General features: G+C 45.8%; 15 non-coding genes and 1 pseudogene across 15 annotated transcripts; all 16 read right to left on the bottom strand.

The window, feature by feature from the left end:
- Nucleotides 1–896: 896 nt before the first annotated feature.
- Nucleotides 897–1,087, bottom strand: LOC141180963 (U2 spliceosomal RNA). The gene has a single exon (XR_012256585.1). It is a non-coding gene; the product is annotated as a U2 spliceosomal RNA (small nuclear RNA).
- A 1,121-nt stretch (nt 1,088–2,208) lies between these two features.
- LOC141181761 (U2 spliceosomal RNA) lies at nt 2,209–2,399 on the bottom strand. The gene has a single exon (XR_012257308.1). It is a non-coding gene; the product is annotated as a U2 spliceosomal RNA (small nuclear RNA).
- A 1,120-nt stretch (nt 2,400–3,519) lies between these two features.
- LOC141180962 (U2 spliceosomal RNA) lies at nt 3,520–3,710 on the bottom strand. Its single transcript, XR_012256584.1, has one exon. It is a non-coding gene; the product is annotated as a U2 spliceosomal RNA (small nuclear RNA).
- A 1,123-nt stretch (nt 3,711–4,833) lies between these two features.
- Nucleotides 4,834–5,024, bottom strand: LOC141180961 (U2 spliceosomal RNA). Its single transcript, XR_012256583.1, has one exon. It is a non-coding gene; the product is annotated as a U2 spliceosomal RNA (small nuclear RNA).
- A 1,118-nt stretch (nt 5,025–6,142) lies between these two features.
- Nucleotides 6,143–6,333, bottom strand: LOC141180960 (U2 spliceosomal RNA). The gene has a single exon (XR_012256582.1). It is a non-coding gene; the product is annotated as a U2 spliceosomal RNA (small nuclear RNA).
- A 1,116-nt stretch (nt 6,334–7,449) lies between these two features.
- Nucleotides 7,450–7,640, bottom strand: LOC141181767 (U2 spliceosomal RNA). The gene has a single exon (XR_012257313.1). It is a non-coding gene; the product is annotated as a U2 spliceosomal RNA (small nuclear RNA).
- Nucleotides 7,641–8,757: 1,117 nt separating this feature from the next.
- LOC141180959 (U2 spliceosomal RNA) lies at nt 8,758–8,948 on the bottom strand. Its single transcript, XR_012256581.1, has one exon. It is a non-coding gene; the product is annotated as a U2 spliceosomal RNA (small nuclear RNA).
- A 1,118-nt stretch (nt 8,949–10,066) lies between these two features.
- On the bottom strand, nt 10,067–10,257 carry LOC141180957 (U2 spliceosomal RNA). The gene has a single exon (XR_012256579.1). It is a non-coding gene; the product is annotated as a U2 spliceosomal RNA (small nuclear RNA).
- A 1,116-nt stretch (nt 10,258–11,373) lies between these two features.
- LOC141181765 (U2 spliceosomal RNA) lies at nt 11,374–11,564 on the bottom strand. The gene has a single exon (XR_012257311.1). It is a non-coding gene; the product is annotated as a U2 spliceosomal RNA (small nuclear RNA).
- A 1,122-nt stretch (nt 11,565–12,686) lies between these two features.
- LOC141182197 (U2 spliceosomal RNA) lies at nt 12,687–12,877 on the bottom strand. Its single transcript, XR_012257586.1, has one exon. It is a non-coding gene; the product is annotated as a U2 spliceosomal RNA (small nuclear RNA).
- Nucleotides 12,878–13,997: 1,120 nt separating this feature from the next.
- On the bottom strand, nt 13,998–14,188 carry LOC141180955 (U2 spliceosomal RNA). The gene has a single exon (XR_012256578.1). It is a non-coding gene; the product is annotated as a U2 spliceosomal RNA (small nuclear RNA).
- Nucleotides 14,189–15,311: 1,123 nt separating this feature from the next.
- On the bottom strand, nt 15,312–15,502 carry LOC141181659 (U2 spliceosomal RNA). The gene has a single exon (XR_012257215.1). It is a non-coding gene; the product is annotated as a U2 spliceosomal RNA (small nuclear RNA).
- A 1,123-nt stretch (nt 15,503–16,625) lies between these two features.
- LOC141180954 (U2 spliceosomal RNA) lies at nt 16,626–16,816 on the bottom strand. The gene has a single exon (XR_012256577.1). It is a non-coding gene; the product is annotated as a U2 spliceosomal RNA (small nuclear RNA).
- A 1,123-nt stretch (nt 16,817–17,939) lies between these two features.
- Nucleotides 17,940–18,130, bottom strand: LOC141180953 (U2 spliceosomal RNA). The gene has a single exon (XR_012256576.1). It is a non-coding gene; the product is annotated as a U2 spliceosomal RNA (small nuclear RNA).
- Nucleotides 18,131–19,252: 1,122 nt separating this feature from the next.
- LOC141181957 (U2 spliceosomal RNA) lies at nt 19,253–19,434 on the bottom strand. The gene has a single exon (XR_012257472.1). It is a non-coding gene; the product is annotated as a U2 spliceosomal RNA (small nuclear RNA).
- Nucleotides 19,435–20,223: 789 nt separating this feature from the next.
- On the bottom strand, nt 20,224–20,315 carry LOC141182145 (U2 spliceosomal RNA; annotated as a pseudogene).
- Nucleotides 20,316–20,759: the final 444 nt, after the last annotated feature.

Below are 20,759 nucleotides of genomic sequence, written 5' to 3'. Positions count from 1 at the left end.
TCAACACCGTTGGAAGGGAGGAGAACCAATTAAGGCGGGGGGGGGGGGTGGAACGAGCAGCTGTCTACCCTTAGCAGGAGGGTTGCTGATTAATTACCTCTCCTGCTGCTGCTGCTGCTGCTGGCTGTCCAGCAGCAGACTGAAGGTGGCTGCTGCTGTGCGCAGGTATATAAAGGCTCAGAGCCTATTATGACACGCGCAGCCAGCGTTCCGTTGCCACATTCCGTCTACTGCAGGCGGGATACCTGGATGGCTGAATGTCACTGAGAAGCTCACAGAGACCGCCATAAGCAACAGTTTAAAAGAATGCCACAGACTAATCAACCAAACTTTTTGGGTTGGTTTCTCTTTTATAGTCTGCAGGCATTAAATGAAAGAAGTCAGTGTTCCAGCAGAGGGAGACAACGTTTCAGAAAAGGCATTGTAGCAAACCAAAAAAGAAATTTTAAGCGCAGCAGAGTAACCAGCTCACATACCTGTTAGCTCAGGTGAGTTTAAAAGGCTGCTGTTGATAACAAGGGCATTTGCTAAATAGATGGTGTGTGTGCAACAATATACTGAAAGGTCAATTATATTGTGCAGCTTATCTCACCACCTGTAGTTATTTAGGTGAAAGCTCCAAAATGCTTGCCTAATATGTCTGTTTATCCAAAAGGAAGTATAGAGGGAGAGCTAGATAGATAGCATTGCATTACATTACATGGCAATGCAATGCACAGTTGCTGAAGTTGAACCAAAATGAGCTTGTCATCTGGCTTCTGCAACTTTTAACATGAAAAATCCAATGAGGAGAAGAAAAGCAAAGCCAAAGAGTCCATCCCAAAATCCGACAAACAAGCCAAATGAACAAAAAGCATTGAATTCAATTCTTTCTGATTTTAGAAACTGCATTAAAGAAGGGGTGCACCGGTCCTGGAGATACTGCAATACCAGGTCAATGCGTGGAGTGGACAGAGCAAGCTCTTTTTCCATCTCCCTGTTCTAAAAATCCATTTAATATATGGTCCCCAGATAGGGGACGTATCAGATATTAAACTGATAAGAACAGATACTACACTTGATCTTAGCCAAAAGGCCGAGAAGCGATAACCAGAATTGGTTTCCGACTACGGTGCCACCCAAGGATTCTGAAAAGTCCATTTGTGGAGATGGCCACCTGGACTCCCGTTAAGAAGACATGCTGTCAACCTCTAGATCCCTCACATGCCTGCACTTTTCGGCTTGCTGCTGCTGCAATCCACGCGTTTTAGATCTGCATAACTCCACCTCTTTTAGCACAGTACCCTCAACCCCCGGCTGTTCCCACCCGCCTCAACGCCGTTGGAAGGGAGGAGAACCAATTAAGGCGGGGGGGGGGGGGTGGAACGAGCAGCTGTCTACCCTTAGCAGGAGGGTTGCTGATTAATTACCTCTCCTGCTGCTGCTGCTGCTGCTGGCTGTCCAGCAGCAGACTGAAGGTGGCTGCTGCTGTGCGCAGGTATATAAAGGCTCAGAGCCTATTATGACACGCGCAGCCAGCGTTCCATTGCCACATTCCGTCTACTGCAGGCGGGATACCTGGATGGCTGAATGTCACTGAGAAGCTCACAGAGACCGCCATAAGCAACAGTTTAAAAGAATGCCACAGACTAATCAACCAAACTTTTTGGGTTGGTTTCTCTTTTATAGTCTGCAGGCATTAAATGAAAGAAGTCAGTGTTCCAGCAGAGGGAGACAACGTTTCAGAAAAGGCATTGTAGCAAACCAAAAAAGAAATTTTAAGCGCAGCAGAGTAACCAGCTCACATACCTGTTAGCTCAGGTGAGTTTAAAAGGCTGCTGTTGATAACAAGGGCATTTGCTAAATAGATGGTGTGCGTGCAACAATATACTGAAAGGTCAATTATATTGTGCAGCTTATCTCACCACCTGTAGTTATTTAGGTGAAAGCTCCAAAATGCTTGCCTAATATGTCTGTTTATCCAAAAGGAAGTATAGAGGGAGAGCTAGATAGATAGCATTGCATTACATTACATGGCAATGCAATGCACAGTTGCTGAAGTTGAACCAAAATGATCTTGTCATCTGGCTTCTGCAACTTTTAACATAAAAAATCCAATGAGGAGAAGAAAAGCAAAGCCAAAGAGTCCATCCCAAAATCCGACAAACAAGCCAAATGAACAAAAAGCATTGAATTCAATTCTTTCTGATTTTAGAAACTGCATTAAAGAAGGGGTGCACCGGTCCTGGAGATACTGCAATACTAGGTCAATGCGTGGAGTGGACAGAGCAAGCTCTTTTTCCATCTCCCTGTTCTAAAAATCCATTTAATATATGGTCCCCAGATAGGGGACGTATCAGATATTAAACTGATAAGAACAGATACTACACTTGATCTTAGCCAAAAGGCCGAGAAGCGATAACCAGAATTGGTTTCCGACTACGGTGCCACCCAAGGATTCTGAAAAGTCCATTTGTGGAGATGGCCACCTGGACTCCCGTTAAGAAGACATGCTGTCAACCTCTAGATCCCTCACATGCCTGCACTTTTCGGCTTGCTGCTGCTGCAATCCACGCGTTTTAGATCTGCATAACTCCACCTCTTTTAGAACAGTACCCTCAACCCCCGGCTGTTCCCACCCGCCTCAACACCGTTGGAAGGGAGGAGAACCAATTAAGGCGGGGGGGGGGGGTGGAACGAGCAGCTGTCTACCCTTAGCAGGAGGGTTGCTGATTAATTACCTCTCCTGCTGCTGCTGCTGCTGCTGGCTGTCCAGCAGCAGACTGAAGGTGGCTGCTGCTGTGCGCAGGTATATAAAGGCTCAGAGCCTATTATGACACGCGCAGCCAGCGTTCCATTGCCACATTCCGTCTACTGCAGGCGGGATACCTGGATGGCTGAATGTCACTGAGAAGCTCACAGAGACCGCCATAAGCAACAGTTTAAAAGAATGCCACAGACTAATCAACCAAACTTTTTTGGTTGGTTTCTCTTTTATAGTCTGCAGGCATTAAATGAAAGAAGTCAGTGTTCCAGCAGAGGGAGACAACGTTTCAGAAAAGGCATTGTAGCAAACCAAAAAAGAAATTTTAAGCGCAGCAGAGTAACCAGCTCACATACCTGTTAGCTCAGGTGAGTTTAAAAGGCTGCTGTTGATAACAAGGGCATTTGCTAAATAGATGGTGTGTGTGCAACAATATACTGAAAGGTCAATTATATTGTGCAGCTTATCTCACCACCTGTAGTTATTTAGGTGAAAGCTCCAAAATGCTTGCCTAATATGTCTGTTTATCCAAAAGGAAGTATAGAGGGAGAGCTAGATAGATAGCATTGCATTACATTACATGGCAATGCAATGCACAGTTGCTGAAGTTGAACCAAAATGAGCTTGTCATCTGGCTTCTGCAACTTTTAACATGAAAAATCCAATGAGGAGAAGAAAAGCAAAGCCAAAGAGTCCATCCCAAAATCCGACAAACAAGCCAAATGAACAAAAAGCATTGAATTCAATTCTTTCTGATTTTAGAAACTGCATTAAAGAAGGGGTGCACCGGTCCTGGAGATACTGCAATACCAGGTCAATGCGTGGAGTGGACAGAGCAAGCTCTTTTTCCATCTCCCTGTTCTAAAAATCCATTTAATATATGGTCCCCAGATAGGGGACGTATCAGATATTAAACTGATAAGAACAGATACTACACTTGATCTTAGCCAAAAGGCCGAGAAGCGATAACCAGAATTGGTTTCCGACTACGGTGCCACCCAAGGATTCTGAAAAGTCCATTTGTGGACATGGCCACCTGGACTCCCGTTAAGAAGACATGCTGTCAACCTCTAGATCCCTCACATGCCTGCACTTTTCGGCTTGCTGCTGCTGCAATCCACGCGTTTTAGATCTGCATAACTCCACCTCCTTTAGCACAGTACCCTCAACCCCCGGCTGTTCCCACCCGCCTCAACACCGTTGGAAGGGAGGAGAACCAATTAAGGCGGGGGGGGGGGGTGGAACGAGCAGCTGTCTACCCTTAGCAGGAGGGTTGCTGATTAATTACCTCTCCTGCTGCTGCTGCTGCTGCTGCTGGCTGTCCAGCAGCAGACTGAAGGTGGCTGCTGCTGTGCGCAGGTATATAAAGGCTCAGAGCCTATTATGACACGCGCAGCCAGCGTTCCATTGCCACATTCCGTCTACTGCAGGCGGGATACCTGGATGGCTGAATGTCACTGAGAAGCTCACAGAGACCGCCATAAGCAACAGTTTAAAAGAATGCCACAGACTAATCAACCAAACTTTTTGGGTTGGTTTCTCTTTTATAGTCTGCAGGCATTAAATGAAAGAAGTCAGTGTTCCAGCAGAGGGAGACAACGTTTCAGAAAAGGCATTGTAGCAAACCAAAAAAGAAATTTTAAGCGCAGCAGAGTAACCAGCTCACATACCTGTTAGCTCAGGTGAGTTTAAAAGGCTGCTGTTGATAACAAGGGCATTTGCTAAATAGATGGTGTGTGTGCAACAATATACTGAAAGGTCAATTATATTGTGCAGCTTATCTCACCACCTGTAGTTATTTAGGTGAAAGCTCCAAAATGCTTGCCTAATATGTCTGTTTATCCAAAAGGAAGTATAGAGGGAGAGCTAGATAGATAGCATTGCATTACATTACATGGCAATGCAATGCACAGTTGCTGAAGTTGAACCAAAATGAGCTTGTCATCTGGCTTCTGCAACTTTTAACATGAAAAATCCAATGAGGAGAAGAAAAGCAAAGCCAAAGAGTCCATCCCAAAATCCGACAAACAAGCCAAATGAACAAAAAGCATTGAATTCAATTCTTTCTGATTTTAGAAACTGCATTAAAGAAGGGGTGCACCGGTCCTGGAGATACTGCAATACCAGGTCAATGCGTGGAGTGGACAGAGCAAGCTCTTTTTCCATCTCCCTGTTCTAAAAATCCATTTAATATATGGTCCCCAGATAGGGGACGTATCAGATATTAAACTGATAAGAACAGATACTACACTTGATCTTAGCCAAAAGGCCGAGAAGCGATAACCAGAATTGGTTTCCGACTACGGTGCCACCCAAGGATTCTGAAAAGTCCATTTGTGGAGATGGCCACCTGGACTCCCGTTAAGAAGACATGCTGTCAACCTCTAGATCCCTCACATGCCTGCACTTTTCGGCTTGCTGCTGCTGCAATCCACGCGTTTTAGATCTGCATAACTCCACCTCTTTTAGCACAGTACCCTCAACCCCCGGCTGTTCCCACCCGCCTCAACACCGTTGGAAGGGAGGAGAACCAATTAAAGCGGGGGGGGGGTGGAACGAGCAGCTGTCTACCCTTAGCAGGAGGGTTGCTGATTAATTACCTCTCCTGCTGCTGCTGCTGCTGCTGGCTGTCCAGCAGCAGACTGAAGGTGGCTGCTGCTGTGCGCAGGTATATAAAGGCTCAGAGCCTATTATGACACGCGCAGCCAGCGTTCCATTGCCACATTCCGTCTACTGCAGGCGGGATACCTGGATGGCTGAATGTCACTGAGAAGCTCACAGAGACCGCCATAAGCAACAGTTTAAAAGAATGCCACAGACTAATCAACCAAACTTTTTGGGTTGGTTTCTCTTTTATAGTCTGCAGGCATTAAATGAAAGAAGTCAGTGTTCCAGCAGAGGGAGACAACGTTTCAGAAAAGGCATTGTAGCAAACCAAAAAAGAAATTTTAAGCGCAGCAGAGTAACCAGCTCACATACCTGTTAGCTCAGGTGAGTTTAAAAGGCTGCTGTTGATAACAAGGGCATTTGCTAAATAGATGGTGTGTGTGCAACAATATACTGAAAGGTCAATTATATTGTGCAGCTTATCTCACCACCTGTAGTTATTTAGGTGAAAGCTCCAAAATGCTTGCCTAATATGTCTGTTTATCCAAAAGGAAGTATAGAGGGAGAGCTAGATAGATAGCATTGCATTACATTACATGGCAATGCAATGCACAGTTGCTGAAGTTGAACCAAAATGAGCTTGTCATCTGGCTTCTGCAACTTTTAACATGAAAAATCCAATGAGGAGAAGAAAAGCAAAGCCAAAGAGTCCATCCCAAAATCCGACAAACAAGCCAAATGAACAAAAAGCATTGAATTCAATTCTTTCTGATTTTAGAAACTGCATTAAAGAAGGGGTGCACCGGTCCTGGAGATACTGCAATACCAGGTCAATGCGTGGAGTGGACAGAGCAAGCTCTTTTTCCATCTCCCTGTTCTAAAAATCCATTTAATATATGGTCCCCAGATAGGGGACGTATCAGATATTAAACTGATAAGAACAGATACTACACTTGATCTTAGCCAAAAGGCCGAGAAGCGATAACCAGAATTGGTTTCCGACTACGGTGCCACCCAAGGATTCTGAAAAGTCCATTTGTGGAGATGGCCACCTGGACTCCCGTTAAGAAGACATGCTGTCAACCTCTAGATCCCTCACATTCCTGCACTTTTCGGCTTGCTGCTGCTGCAATCCACGCGTTTTAGATCTGCATAACTCCACCTCTTTTAGCACAGTACCCTCAACCCCCGGCTGTTCCCACCCGCCTCAACACCGTTGGAAGGGAGGAGAACCAATTAAGGCGGGGGGGGGGGTGGAACGAGCAGCTGTCTACCCTTAGCAGGAGGGTTGCTGATTAATTACCTCTCCTGCTGCTGCTGCTGCTGGCTGTCCAGCAGCAGACTGAAGGTGGCTGCTGCTGTGCGCAGGTATATAAAGGCTCAGAGCCTATTATGACACGCGCAGCCAGCGTTCCATTGCCACATTCCGTCTACTGCAGGCGGGATACCTGGATGGCTGAATGTCACTGAGAAGCTCACAGAGACCGCCATAAGCAACAGTTTAAAAGAATGCCACAGACTAATCAACCAAACTTTTTGGGTTGGTTTCTCTTTTATAGTCTGCAGGCATTAAATGAAAGAAGTCAGTGTTCCAGCAGAGGGAGACAACGTTTCAGAAAAGGCATTGTAGCAAACCAAAAAAGAAATTTTAAGCGCAGCAGAGTAACCAGCTCACATACCTGTTAGCTCAGGTGAGTTTAAAAGGCTGCTGTTGATAACAAGGGCATTTGCTAAATAGATGGTGTGTGTGCAACAATATACTGAAAGGTCAATTATATTGTGCAGCTTATCTCACCACCTGTAGTTATTTAGGTGAAAGCTCCAAAATGCTTGCCTAATATGTCTGTTTATCCAAAAGGAAGTATAGAGGGAGAGCTAGATAGATAGCATTGCATTACATTACATGGCAATGCAATGCACAGTTGCTGAAGTTGAACCAAAATGAGCTTGTCATCTGGCTTCTGCAACTTTTAACATGAAAAATCCAATGAGGAGAAGAAAAGCAAAGCCAAAGAGTCCATCCCAAAATCCGACAAACAAGCCAAATGAACAAAAAGCATTGAATTCAATTCTTTCTGATTTTAGAAACTGCATTAAAGAAGGGGTGCACCGGTCCTGGAGATACTGCAATACCAGGTCAATGCGTGGAGTGGACAGAGCAAGCTCTTTTTCCATCTCCCTGTTCTAAAAATCCATTTAATATATGGTCCACAGATAGGGGACGTATCAGATATTAAACTGATAAGAACAGATACTACACTTGATCTTAGCCAAAAGGCCGAGAAGCGATAACCAGAATTGGTTTCCGACTACGGTGCCACCCAAGGATTCTGAAAAGTCCATTTGTGGAGATGGCCACCTGGACTCCCGTTAAGAAAACATGCTGTCAACCTCTAGATCCCTCACATGCCTGCACTTTTCGGCTTGCTGCTGCTGCAATCCACGCGTTTTAGATCTGCATAACTCCACCTCTTTTAGCACAGTACCCTCAACCCCCGGCTGTTCCCACCCGCCTCAACACCGTTGGAAGGGAGGAGAACCAATTAAGGCGGGGGGGGGGGGTGGAACGAGCAGCTGTCTACCCTTAGCAGGAGGGTTGCTGATTAATTACCTCTCCTGCTGCTGCTGCTGCTGGCTGTCCAGCAGCAGACTGAAGGTGGCTGCTGCTGTGCGCAGGTATATAAAGGCTCAGAGCCTATTATGACACGCGCAGCCAGCGTTCCATTGCCACATTCCGTCTACTGCAGGCGGGATACCTGGATGGCTGAATGTCACTGAGAAGCTCACAGAGACCGCCATAAGCAACAGTTTAAAAGAATGCCACAGACTAATCAACCAAACTTTTTGGGTTGGTTTCTCTTTTATAGTCTGCAGGCATTAAATGAAAGAAGTCAGTGTTCCAGCAGAGGGAGACAACGTTTCAGAAAAGGCATTGTAGCAAACCAAAAAAGAAATTTTAAGCGCAGCAGAGTAACCAGCTCACATACCTGTTAGCTCAGGTGAGTTTAAAAGGCTGCTGTTGATAACAAGGGCATTTGCTAAATAGATGGTGTGTGTGCAACAATATACTGAAAGGTCAATTATATTGTGCAGCTTATCTCACCACCTGTAGTTATTTAGGTGAAAGCTCCAAAATGCTTGCCTAATATGTCTGTTTATCCAAAAGGAAGTATAGAGGGAGAGCTAGATAGATAGCATTGCATTACATTACATGGCAATGCAATGCACAGTTGCTGAAGTTGAACCAAAATGAGCTTGTCATCTGGCTTCTGCAACTTTTAACATGAAAAATCCAATGAGGAGAAGAAAAGCAAAGCCAAAGAGTCCATCCCAAAATCCGACAAACAAGCCAAATGAACAAAAAGCATTGAATTCAATTCTTTCTGATTTTAGAAACTGCATTAAAGAAGGGGTGCACCGGTCCTGGAGATACTGCAATACCAGGTCAATGCGTGGAGTGGACAGAGCAAGCTCTTTTTCCATCTCCCTGTTCTAAAAATCCATTTAATATATGGTCCCCAGATAGGGGACGTATCAGATATTAAACTGATAAGAACAGATACTACACTTGATCTTAGCCAAAAGGCCGAGAAGCGATAACCAGAATTGGTTTCCGACTACGGTGCCACCCAAGGATTCTGAAAAGTCCATTTGTGGAGATGGCCACCTGGACTCCCGTTAAGAAGACATGCTGTCAACCTCTAGATCCCTCACATGCCTGCACTTTTCGGCTTGCTGCTGCTGCAATCCACGCGTTTTAGATCTGCATAACTCCACCTCTTTTAGCACAGTACCCTCAACCCCCGGCTGTTCCCACCCGCCTCAACACCGTTGGAAGGGAGGAGAACCAATTAAAGCGGGGGGGGGGTGGAACGAGCAGCTGTCTACCCTTAGCAGGAGGGTTGCTGATTAATTACCTCTCCTGCTGCTGCTGCTGCTGCTGGCTGTCCAGCAGCAGACTGAAGGTGGCTGCTGCTGTGCGCAGGTATATAAAGGCTCAGAGCCTATTATGACACGCGCAGCCAGCGTTCCATTGCCACATTCCGTCTACTGCAGGCGGGATACCTGGATGGCTGAATGTCACTGAGAAGCTCACAGAGACCGCCATAAGCAACAGTTTAAAAGAATGCCACAGACTAATCAACCAAACTTTTTGGGTTGGTTTCTCTTTTATAGTCTGCAGGCATTAAATGAAAGAAGTCAGTGTTCCAGCAGAGGGAGACAACGTTTCAGAAAAGGCATTGTAGCAAACCAAAAAAGAAATTTTAAGCGCAGCAGAGTAACCAGCTCACATACCTGTTAGCTCAGGTGAGTTTAAAAGGCTGCTGTTGATAACAAGGGCATTTGCTAAATAGATGGTGTGTGTGCAACAATATACTGAAAGGTCAATTATATTGTGCAGCTTATCTCACCACCTGTAGTTATTTAGGTGAAAGCTCCAAAATGCTTGCCTAATATGTCTGTTTATCCAAAAGGAAGTATAGAGGGAGAGCTAGATAGATAGCATTGCATTACATTACATGGCAATGCAATGCACAGTTGCTGAAGTTGAACCAAAATGAGCTTGTCATCTGGCTTCTGCAACTTTTAACATGAAAAATCCAATGAGGAGAAGAAAAGCAAAGCCAAAGAGTCCATCCCAAAATCCGACAAACAAGCCAAATGAACAAAAAGCATTGAATTCAATTCTTTCTGATTTTAGAAACTGCATTAAAGAAGGGGTGCACCGGTCCTGGAGATACTGCAATACCAGGTCAATGCGTGGAGTGGACAGAGCAAGCTCTTTTTCCATCTCCCTGTTCTAAAAATCCATTTAATATATGGTCCCCAGATAGGGGACGTATCAGATATTAAACTGATAAGAACAGATACTACACTTGATCTTAGCCAAAAGGCCGAGAAGCGATAACCAGAATTGGTTTCCGACTACGGTGCCACCCAAGGATTCTGAAAAGTCCATTTGTGGAGATGGCCACCTGGACTCCCGTTAAGAAGACATGCTGTCAACCTCTAGATCCCTCACATTCCTGCACTTTTCGGCTTGCTGCTGCTGCAATCCACGCGTTTTAGATCTGCATAACTCCACCTCTTTTAGCACAGTACCCTCAACCCCCGGCTGTTCCCACCCGCCTCAACACCGTTGGAAGGGAGGAGAACCAATTAAGGCGGGGGGGGGGGTGGAACGAGCAGCTGTCTACCCTTAGCAGGAGGGTTGCTGATTAATTACCTCTCCTGCTGCTGCTGCTGCTGGCTGTCCAGCAGCAGACTGAAGGTGGCTGCTGCTGTGCGCAGGTATATAAAGGCTCAGAGCCTATTATGACACGCGCAGCCAGCGTTCCATTGCCACATTCCGTCTACTGCAGGCGGGATACCTGGATGGCTGAATGTCACTGAGAAGCTCACAGAGACCGCCATAAGCAACAGTTTAAAAGAATGCCACAGACTAATCAACCAAACTTTTTGGGTTGGTTTCTCTTTTATAGTCTGCAGGCATTAAATGAAAGAAGTCAGTGTTCCAGCAGAGGGAGACAACGTTTCAGAAAAGGCATTGTAGCAAACCAAAAAAGAAATTTTAAGCGCAGCAGAGTAACCAGCTCACATACCTGTTAGCTCAGGTGAGTTTAAAAGGCTGCTGTTGATAACAAGGGCATTTGCTAAATAGATGGTGTGTGTGCAACAATATACTGAAAGGTCAATTATATTGTGCAGCTTATCTCACCACCTGTAGTTATTTAGGTGAAAGCTCCAAAATGCTTGCCTAATATGTCTGTTTATCCAAAAGGAAGTATAGAGGGAGAGCTAGATAGATAGCATTGCATTACATTACATGGCAATGCAATGCACAGTTGCTGAAGTTGAACCAAAATGAGCTTGTCATCTGGCTTCTGCAACTTTTAACATGAAAAATCCAATGAGGAGAAGAAAAGCAAAGCCAAAGAGTCCATCCCAAAATCCGACAAACAAGCCAAATGAACAAAAAGCATTGAATTCAATTCTTTCTGATTTTAGAAACTGCATTAAAGAAGGGGTGCACCGGTCCTGGAGATACTGCAATACCAGGTCAATGCGTGGAGTGGACAGAGCAAGCTCTTTTTCCATCTCCCTGTTCTAAAAATCCATTTAATATATGGTCCACAGATAGGGGACGTATCAGATATTAAACTGATAAGAACAGATACTACACTTGATCTTAGCCAAAAGGCCGAGAAGCGATAACCAGAATTGGTTTCCGACTACGGTGCCACCCAAGGATTCTGAAAAGTCCATTTGTGGAGATGGCCACCTGGACTCCCGTTAAGAAAACATGCTGTCAACCTCTAGATCCCTCACATGCCTGCACTTTTCGGCTTGCTGCTGCTGCAATCCACGCGTTTTAGATCTGCATAACTCCACCTCTTTTAGCACAGTACCCTCAACCCCCGGCTGTTCCCACCCGCCTCAACACCGTTGGAAGGGAGGAGAACCAATTAAGGCGGGGGGGGGGGTGGAACGAGCAGCTGTCTACCCTTAGCAGGAGGGTTGCTGATTAATTACCTCTCCTGCTGCTGCTGCTGCTGCTGCTGGCTGTCCAGCAGCAGACTGAAGGTGGCTGCTGCTGTGCGCAGGTATATAAAGGCTCAGAGCCTATTATGACACGCGCAGCCAGCGTTCCATTGCCACATTCCGTCTACTGCAGGCGGGATACCTGGATGGCTGAATGTCACTGAGAAGCTCACAGAGACCGCCATAAGCAACAGTTTAAAAGAATGCCACAGACTAATCAACCAAACTTTTTGGGTTGGTTTCTCTTTTATAGTCTGCAGGCATTAAATGAAAGAAGTCAGTGTTCCAGCAGAGGGAGACAACGTTTCAGAAAAGGCATTGTAGCAAACCAAAAAAGAAATTTTAAGCGCAGCAGAGTAACCAGCTCACATACCTGTTAGCTCAGGTGAGTTTAAAAGGCTGCTGTTGATAACAAGGGCATTTGCTAAATAGATGGTGTGTGTGCAACAATATACTGAAAGGTCAATTATATTGTGCAGCTTATCTCACCACCTGTAGTTATTTAGGTGAAAGCTCCAAAATGCTTGCCTAATATGTCTGTTTATCCAAAAGGAAGTATAGAGGGAGAGCTAGATAGATAGCATTGCATTACATTACATGGCAATGCAATGCACAGTTGCTGAAGTTGAACCAAAATGAGCTTGTCATCTGGCTTCTGCAACTTTTAACATGAAAAATCCAATGAGGAGAAGAAAAGCAAAGCCAAAGAGTCCATCCCAAAATCCGACAAACAAGCCAAATGAACAAAAAGCATTGAATTCAATTCTTTCTGATTTTAGAAACTGCATTAAAGAAGGGGTGCACCGGTCCTGGAGATACTGCAATACCAGGTCAATGCGTGGAGTGGACAGAGCAAGCTCTTTTTCCATCTCCCTGTTCTAAAAATCCATTTAATATATGGTCCCCAGATAGGGGACATATCAGATATTAAACTGATAAGAACAGATACTACACTTGATCTTAGCCAAAAGGCCGAGAAGCGATAACCAGAATTGGTTTCCGACTACGGTGCCACCCAAGGATTCTGAAAAGTCCATTTGTGGAGATGGCCACCTGGACTCCCGTTAAGAAGACATGCTGTCAACCTCTAGATCCCTCACATGCCTGCACTTTTCGGCTTGCTGCTGCTGCAATCCACGCGTTTTAGATCTGCATAACTCCACCTCTTTTAGCACAGTACCCTCAAGCCCCGGCTGTTCCCACCCGCCTCAACACCGTTGGAAGGGAGGAGAACCAATTAAGGCGGGGGGGGGTGGAACGAGCAGCTGTCTACCCTTAGCAGGAGGGTTGCTGATTAATTACCTCTCCTGCTGCTGCTGCTGCTGCTGCTGGCTGTCCAGCAGCAGACTGAAGGTGGCTGCTGCTGTGCGCAGGTATATAAAGGCTCAGAGCCTATTATGACACGCGCAGCCAGCGTTCCATTGCCACATTCCGTCTACTGCAGGCGGGATACCTGGATGGCTGAATGTCACTGAGAAGCTCACAGAGACCGCCATAAGCAACAGTTTAAAAGAATGCCACAGACTAATCAACCAAACTTTTTGGGTTGGTTTCTCTTTTATAGTCTGCAGGCATTAAATGAAAGAAGTCAGTGTTCCAGCAGAGGGAGACAACGTTTCAGAAAAGGCATTGTAGCAAACCAAAAAAGAAATTTTAAGCGCAGCAGAGTAACCAGCTCACATACCTGTTAGCTCAGGTGAGTTTAAAAGGCTGCTGTTGATAACAAGGGCATTTGCTAAATAGATGGTGTGTGTGCAACAATATACTGAAAGGTCAATTATATTGTGCAGCTTATCTCACCACCTGTAGTTATTTAGGTGAAAGCTCCAAAATGCTTGCCTAATATGTCTGTTTATCCAAAAGGAAGTATAGAGGGAGAGCTAGATAGATAGCATTGCATTACATTACATGGCAATGCAATGCACAGTTGCTGAAGTTGAACCAAAATGAGCTTGTCATCTGGCTTCTGCAACTTTTAACATGAAAAATCCAATGAGGAGAAGAAAAGCAAAGCCAAAGAGTCCATCCCAAAATCCGACAAACAAGCCAAATGAACAAAAAGCATTGAATTCAATTCTTTCTGATTTTAGAAACTGCATTAAAGAAGGGGTGCACCGGTCCTGGAGATACTGCAATACCAGGTCAATGCGTGGAGTGGACAGAGCAAGCTCTTTTTCCATCTCCCTGTTCTAAAAATCCATTTAATATATGGTCCCCAGATAGGGGACGTATCAGATATTAAACTGATAAGAACAGATACTACACTTGATCTTAGCCAAAAGGCCGAGAAGCGATAACCAGAATTGGTTTCCGACTACGGTGCCACCCAAGGATTCTGAAAAGTCCATTTGTGGAGATGGCCACCTGGACTCCCGTTAAGAAGACATGCTGTCAACCTCTAGATCCCTCACATGCCTGCACTTTTCGGCTTGCTGCTGCTGCAATCCACGCGTTTTAGATCTGCATAACTCCACCTCTTTTAGCACAGTACCCTCAACCCCCGGCTGTTCCCACCCGCCTCAACACCGTTGGAAGGGAGGAGAACCAATTAAGGCGGGGGGGGGGGGGGGTGGAACGAGCAGCTGTCTACCCTTAGCAGGAGGGTTGCTGATTAATTACCTCTCCTGCTGCTGCTGCTGCTGCTGGCTGTCCAGCAGCAGACTGAAGGTGGCTGCTGCTGTGCGCAGGTATATAAAGGCTCAGAGCCTATTATGACACGCGCAGCCAGCGTTCCATTGCCACATTCCGTCTACTGCAGGCGGGATACCTGGATGGCTGAATGTCACTGAGAAGCTCACAGAGACCGCCATAAGCAACAGTTTAAAAGAATGCCACAGACTAATCAACCAAACTTTTTGGGTTGGTTTCTCTTTTATAGTCTGCAGGCATTAAATGAAAGAAGTCAGTGTTCCAGCAGAGGGAGACAACGTTTCAGAAAAGGCATTGTAGCAAACCAAAAAAGAAATTTTAAGCGCAGCAGAGTAACCAGCTCACATATCTGTTAGCTCAGGTGAGTTTAAAAGGCTGCTGTTGATAACAAGGGCATTTGCTAAATAGATGGTGTGTGTGCAACAATATACTGAAAGGTCAATTATATTGTGCAGCTTATCTCACCACCTGTAGTTATTTAGGTGAAAGCTCCAAAATGCTTGCCTAATATGTCTGTTTATCCAAAAGGAAGTATAGAGGGAGAGCTAGATAGATAGCATTGCATTACATTACATGGCAATGCAATGCACAGTTGCTGAAGTTGAACCAAAATGAGCTTGTCATCTGGCTTCTGCAACTTTTAACATGAAAAATCCAATGAGGAGAAGAAAAGCAAAGCCAAAGAGTCCATCTCAAAATCCGACAAACAAGCCAAATGAACAAAAAGCATTGAATTCAATTCTTTCTGATTTTAGAAACTGCATTAAAGAAGGGGTGCACGGGTCCTGGAGATACTGCAATACCAGGTCAATGCGTGGAGTGGACAGAGCAAGCTCTTTTTCCATCTCCCTGTTCTAAAAATCCATTTAATATATGGTCCCCAGATAGGGGACGTATCAGATATTAAACTGATAAGAACAGATACTACACTTGATCTTAGCCAAAAGGCCGAGAAGCGATAACCAGAATTGGTTTCCGACTACGGTGCCACCCAAGGATTCTGAAAAGTCCATTTGTGGAGATGGCCACCTGGACTCCCGTTAAGAAGACATGCTGTCAACCTCTAGATCCCTCACATGCCTGCACTTTTCGGCTTGCTGCTGCTGCAATCCACGCGTTTTAGATCTGCATAACTCCACCTCTTTTAGCACAGTACCCTCAACCCCCGGCTGTTCCCACCCGCCTCAACACCGTTGGAAGGGAGGAGAACCAATTAAGGCGGGGGGGGGGGGGGGTGGAACGAGCAGCTGTCTACCCTTAGCAGGAGGGTTGCTGATTAATTACCTCTCCTGCTGCTGCTGCTGCTGCTGGCTGTCCAGCAGCAGACTGAAGGTGGCTGCTGCTGTGCGCAGGTATATAAAGGCTCAGAGCCTATTATGACACGCGCAGCCAGCGTTCCATTGCCACATTCCGTCTACTGCAGGCGGGATACCTGGATGGCTGAATGTCACTGAGAAGCTCACAGAGACCGCCATAAGCAACAGTTTAAAAGAATGCCACAGACTAATCAACCAAACTTTTTGGGTTGGTTTCTCTTTTATAGTCTGCAGGCATTAAATGAAAGAAGTCAGTGTTCCAGCAGAGGGAGACAACGTTTCAGAAAAGGCATTGTAGCAAACCAAAAAAGAAATTTTAAGCGCAGCAGAGTAACCAGCTCACATACCTTTTAGCTCAGGTGAGTTTAAAAGGCTGCTGTTGATAACAAGGGCATTTGCTAAATAGATGGTGTGTGTGCAACAATATACTGAAAGGTCAATTATATTGTGCAGCTTATCTCACCACCTGTAGTTATTTAGGTGAAAGCTCCAAAATGCTTGCCTAATATGTCTGTTTATCCAAAAGGAAGTATAGAGGGAGAGCTAGATAGATAGCATTGCATTACATTACATGGCAATGCAATGCACAGTTGCTGAAGTTGAACCAAAATGAGCTTGTCATCTGGCTTCTGCAACTTTTAACATGAAAAATCCAATGAGGAGAAGAAAAGCAAAGCCAAAGAGTCCATCCCAAAATCCGACAAACAAGCCAAATGAACAAAAAGCATTGAATTCAATTCTTTCTGATTTTAGAAACTGCATTAAAGAAGGGGTGCACCGGTCCTGGAGATACTGCAATACCAGGTCAATGCGTGGAGTGGACAGAGCAAGCTCTTTTTCCATCTCCCTGTTCTAAAAATCCATTTAATATATGGTCCCCAGATAGGGGACGTATCAGATATTAAACTGATAAGAACAGATACTACACTTGATCTTAGCCAAAAGGCCGAGAAGCGATAACCAGAATTGGTTTCCGACTACGGTGCCACCCAAGGATTCTGAAAAGTCCATTTGTGGAGATGGCCACCTGGACTCCCGTTAAGAAGACATGCTGTCAACCTCTAGATCCCTCACATGCCTGCACTTTTCGGCTTGCTGCTGCTGCAATCCACGCGTTTTAGATCTGCATAACTCCACCTATTTTAGCACAGTACCCTCAGCCCCCGGCTATTCCCACCCGCCTCAACACCGTTGGAAGGGAGGAGAACCAATTAAGGCGGGGGGGGGGGGGGGTGGAACGAGCAGCTGTCTACCCTTAGCAGGAGGGTTGCTGATTAATTACCTCTCCTGCTGCTGCTGCTGCTGCTGGCTGTCCAGCAGCAGACTGAAGGTGGCTGCTGCTGTGCGCAGGTATATAAAGGCTCAGAGCCTATTATGACACGCGCAGCCAGCGTTCCATTGCCACATTCCGTCTACTGCAGGCGGGATACCTGGATGGCTGAATGTCACTGAGAAGCTCACAGAGACCGCCATAAGCAACAGTTTAAAAGAATGCCACAGACTAATCAACCAAACTTTTTGGGTTGGTTTCTCTTTTATAGTCTGCAGGCATTAAATGAAAGAAGTCAGTGTTCCAGCAGAGGGAGACAACGTTTCAGAAAAGGCATTGTAGCAAACCAAAAAAGAAATTTTAAGCGCAGCAGAGTAACCAGCTCACATACCTGTTAGCTCAGGTGAGTTTAAAAGGCTGCTGTTGATAACAAGGGCATTTGCTAAATAGATGGTGTGTGTGCAACAATATACTGAAAGGTCAATTATATTGTGCAGCTTATCTCACCACCTGTAGTTATTTAGGTGAAAGCTCCAAAATGCTTGCCTAATATGTCTGTTTATCCAAAAGGAAGTATAGAGGGAGAGCTAGATAGATAGCATTGCATTACATTACATGGCAATGCAATGCACAGTTGCTGAAGTTGAACCAAAATGAGCTTGTCATCTGGCTTCTGCAACTTTTAACATGAAAAATCCAATGAGGAGAAGAAAAGCAAAGCCAAAGAGTCCATCCCAAAATCCGACAAACAAGCCAAATGAACAAAAAGCATTGAATTCAATTCTTTCTGATTTTAGAAACTGCATTAAAGAAGGGGTGCACCGGTCCTGGAGATACTGCAATACCAGGTCAATGCGTGGAGTGGACAGAGCAAGCTCTTTTTCCATCTCCCTGTTCTAAAAATCCATTTAATATATGGTCCCCAGATAGGGGACGTATCAGATATTAAACTGATAAGAACAGATACTACACTTGATCTTAGCCAAAAGGCCGAGAAGCGATAACCAGAATTGGTTTCCGACTACGGTGCCACCCAAGGATTCTGAAAAGTCCATTTGTGGAGATGGCCACCTGGACTCCCGTTAAGAAGACATGCTGTCAACCTCTAGATCCCTCACATGCCTGCACTTTTCGGCTTGCTGCTGCTGCAATCCACGCGTTTTAGATCTGCATAACTCCACCTATTTTAGCACAGTACCCTCAGCCCCCGGCTATTCCCACCCGCCTCAACACCGTTGGAAGGGAGGAGAACCAATTAAGGCGGGGGGGGGGGGGGTGGAACGAGCAGCTGTCTACCCTTAGCAGGAGGGTTGCTGATTAATTACCTCTCCTGCTGCTGCTGCTGCTGCTGGCTGTCCAGCAGCAGACTGAAGGTGGCTGCTGCTGTGCGCAGGTATATAAAGGCTCAGAGCCTATTATGACACGCGCAGCCAGCGTTCCATTGCCACATTCCGTCTACTGCAGGCGGGATACCTGGATGGCTGAATGTCACTGAGAAGCTCACAGAGACCGCCATAAGCAACAGTTTAAAAGAATGCCACAGACTAATCAACCAAACTTTTTGGGTTGGTTTCTCTTTTATAGTCTGCAGGCATTAAATGAAAGAAGTCAGTGTTCCAGCAGAGGGAGACAACGTTTCAGAAAAGGCATTGTAGCAAACCAAAAAAGAAATTTTAAGCGCAGCAGAGTAACCAGCTCACATACCTGTTAGCTCAGGTGAGTTTAAAAGGCTGCTGTTGATAACAAGGGCATTTGCTAAATAGATGGTGTGTGTGCAACAATATACTGAAAGGTCAATTATATTGTGCAGCTTATCTCACCACCTGTAGTTATTTAGGTGAAAGCTCCAAAATGCTTGCCTAATATGTCTGTTTATCCAAAAGGAAGTATAGAGGGAGAGCTAGATAGATAGCATTGCATTACATTACATGGCAATGCAATGCACAGTTGCTGAAGTTGAACCAAAATGAGCTTGTCATCTGGCTTCTGCAACTTTTAACATGAAAAATCCAATGAGGAGAAGAAAAGCAAAGCCAAAGAGTCCATCCCAAAATCCGACAAACAAGCCAAATGAACAAAAAGCATTGAATTCAATTCTTTCTGATTTTAGAAACTGCATTAAAGAAGGGGTGCACCGGTCCTGGAGATACTGCAATACCAGGTCAATGCGTGGAGTGGACAGAGCAAGCTCTTTTTCCATCTCCCTGTTCTAAAAATCCATTTAATATATGGTCCCCAGATAGGGGACGTATCAGATATTAAACTGATAAGAACAGATTTTTCTTTTTTCGAAAGCCCGAATTCGTGTACAAAACCCGAGTGCGCTTAAAAAAGTGACAAGTGCCACAAAAAAAGTGCACTAGGATGCTGGTCTTCTTGAAACCCTCTCCAAAAGGAGAAGGGTCCCCCAAACCATTCCCCGTCCCTCCGAGCCAAAAGGCCACAGCGAGGAACAGGGACAAAAAGCCACCTCCAGCCGAAGCCAGAGGCGACCCAATCTTACCCCCAGCACCTGCCCGAGTTCTCACCCGAGCAAGGCACTGGGAGCCAAAGACTGTGCTCCCCTCCCGGAAGAGGGGAGCCAACAACGCTCTCCTCCCAAAAGAGGAGAGCCAGGGGGGTTCAGGGGGGAGCGGAACCTGATGGCCACACACTCCCCCCCTAGACCTGCCAAGAGAGGAACCCGTAAGGGAACCGCATCCCGACAAAATCCTAGTAGGACGTGACACACGTGAATAAGTGGACACACAGTGACAAAGAAATTAAATAAATAGTGAAGGTTTCACAGTATAATACTGCCCGGACCTTCGACCGGGAATTGAAAAATTCCCCATCCTAAGGCCAGAAGGCCCGGAATGAGGGTGTGTGCGAAGAAAGAAAATTTGAAGTGCTTGTGCAAATGTGCCATAAACTCAAGTGGGGTTCCCAATCCCAGTGAGTTAAGGCACCCCAGGGTCACCACTCCGGGGGCACTTCACACTTCGGGCTTTCGATCTTCCCCGGCCCAATGGCGTCGATCCTGGGGGGCCATGCTTTCCGCCAGATGACTATATTAGCCACCTGGCGTACTAACAAGCGCCTAAACCCCAGTGTGCATAATGTATCAATCTACTAGGGCGGCCAACATCCAAAACCGCCTTTTCGAAAGATACTACACTTGATCTTAGCCAAAAGGCCGAGAAGCGATAACCAGAATTGGTTTCCGACTACGGTGCCACCCAAGGATTCTGAAAAGTCCATTTGTGGAGATGGCCACCTGGACTCCCGTTAAGAAGACATGCTGTCAACCTCTAGATCCCTCACATGCCTGCACTTTTCGGCTTGCTGCTGCTGCAATCCACGCGTTTTAGATCTGCATAACTCCACCTCTTTTAGCACAGTACCCTCAACCCCCGGCTGTTCCCACCCGCCTCAACACCGTTGGAAGGGAGGAGAACCAATTAAGGCGGGGGGGGGGTGGAACGAGCAGCTGTCTACCCTTAGCAGGAGGGTTGCTGATTAATTACCTCTCCTGCTGCTGCTGCTGCTGCTGGCTGTCCAGCAGCAGACTGAAGGTGGCTGCTGCTGTGCGCAGGTATATAAAGGCTCAGAGCCTATTATGACACGCGCAGCCAGCGTTCCATTGCCACAT

The sequence above is a fragment of the Phyllobates terribilis genome, unplaced genomic scaffold, assembly GCF_046119375.1.
Source record: "Phyllobates terribilis strain yellow unplaced genomic scaffold, ASM4611937v1 Scaffold_34__1_contigs__length_13252353, whole genome shotgun sequence".
Classification (NCBI taxonomy): Eukaryota; Metazoa; Chordata; class Amphibia; order Anura; family Dendrobatidae; genus Phyllobates; species Phyllobates terribilis.
The sequence above is the reverse complement of the archived record's forward strand: the minus strand, read 5'-3'. Positions and strand labels throughout refer to the sequence as shown.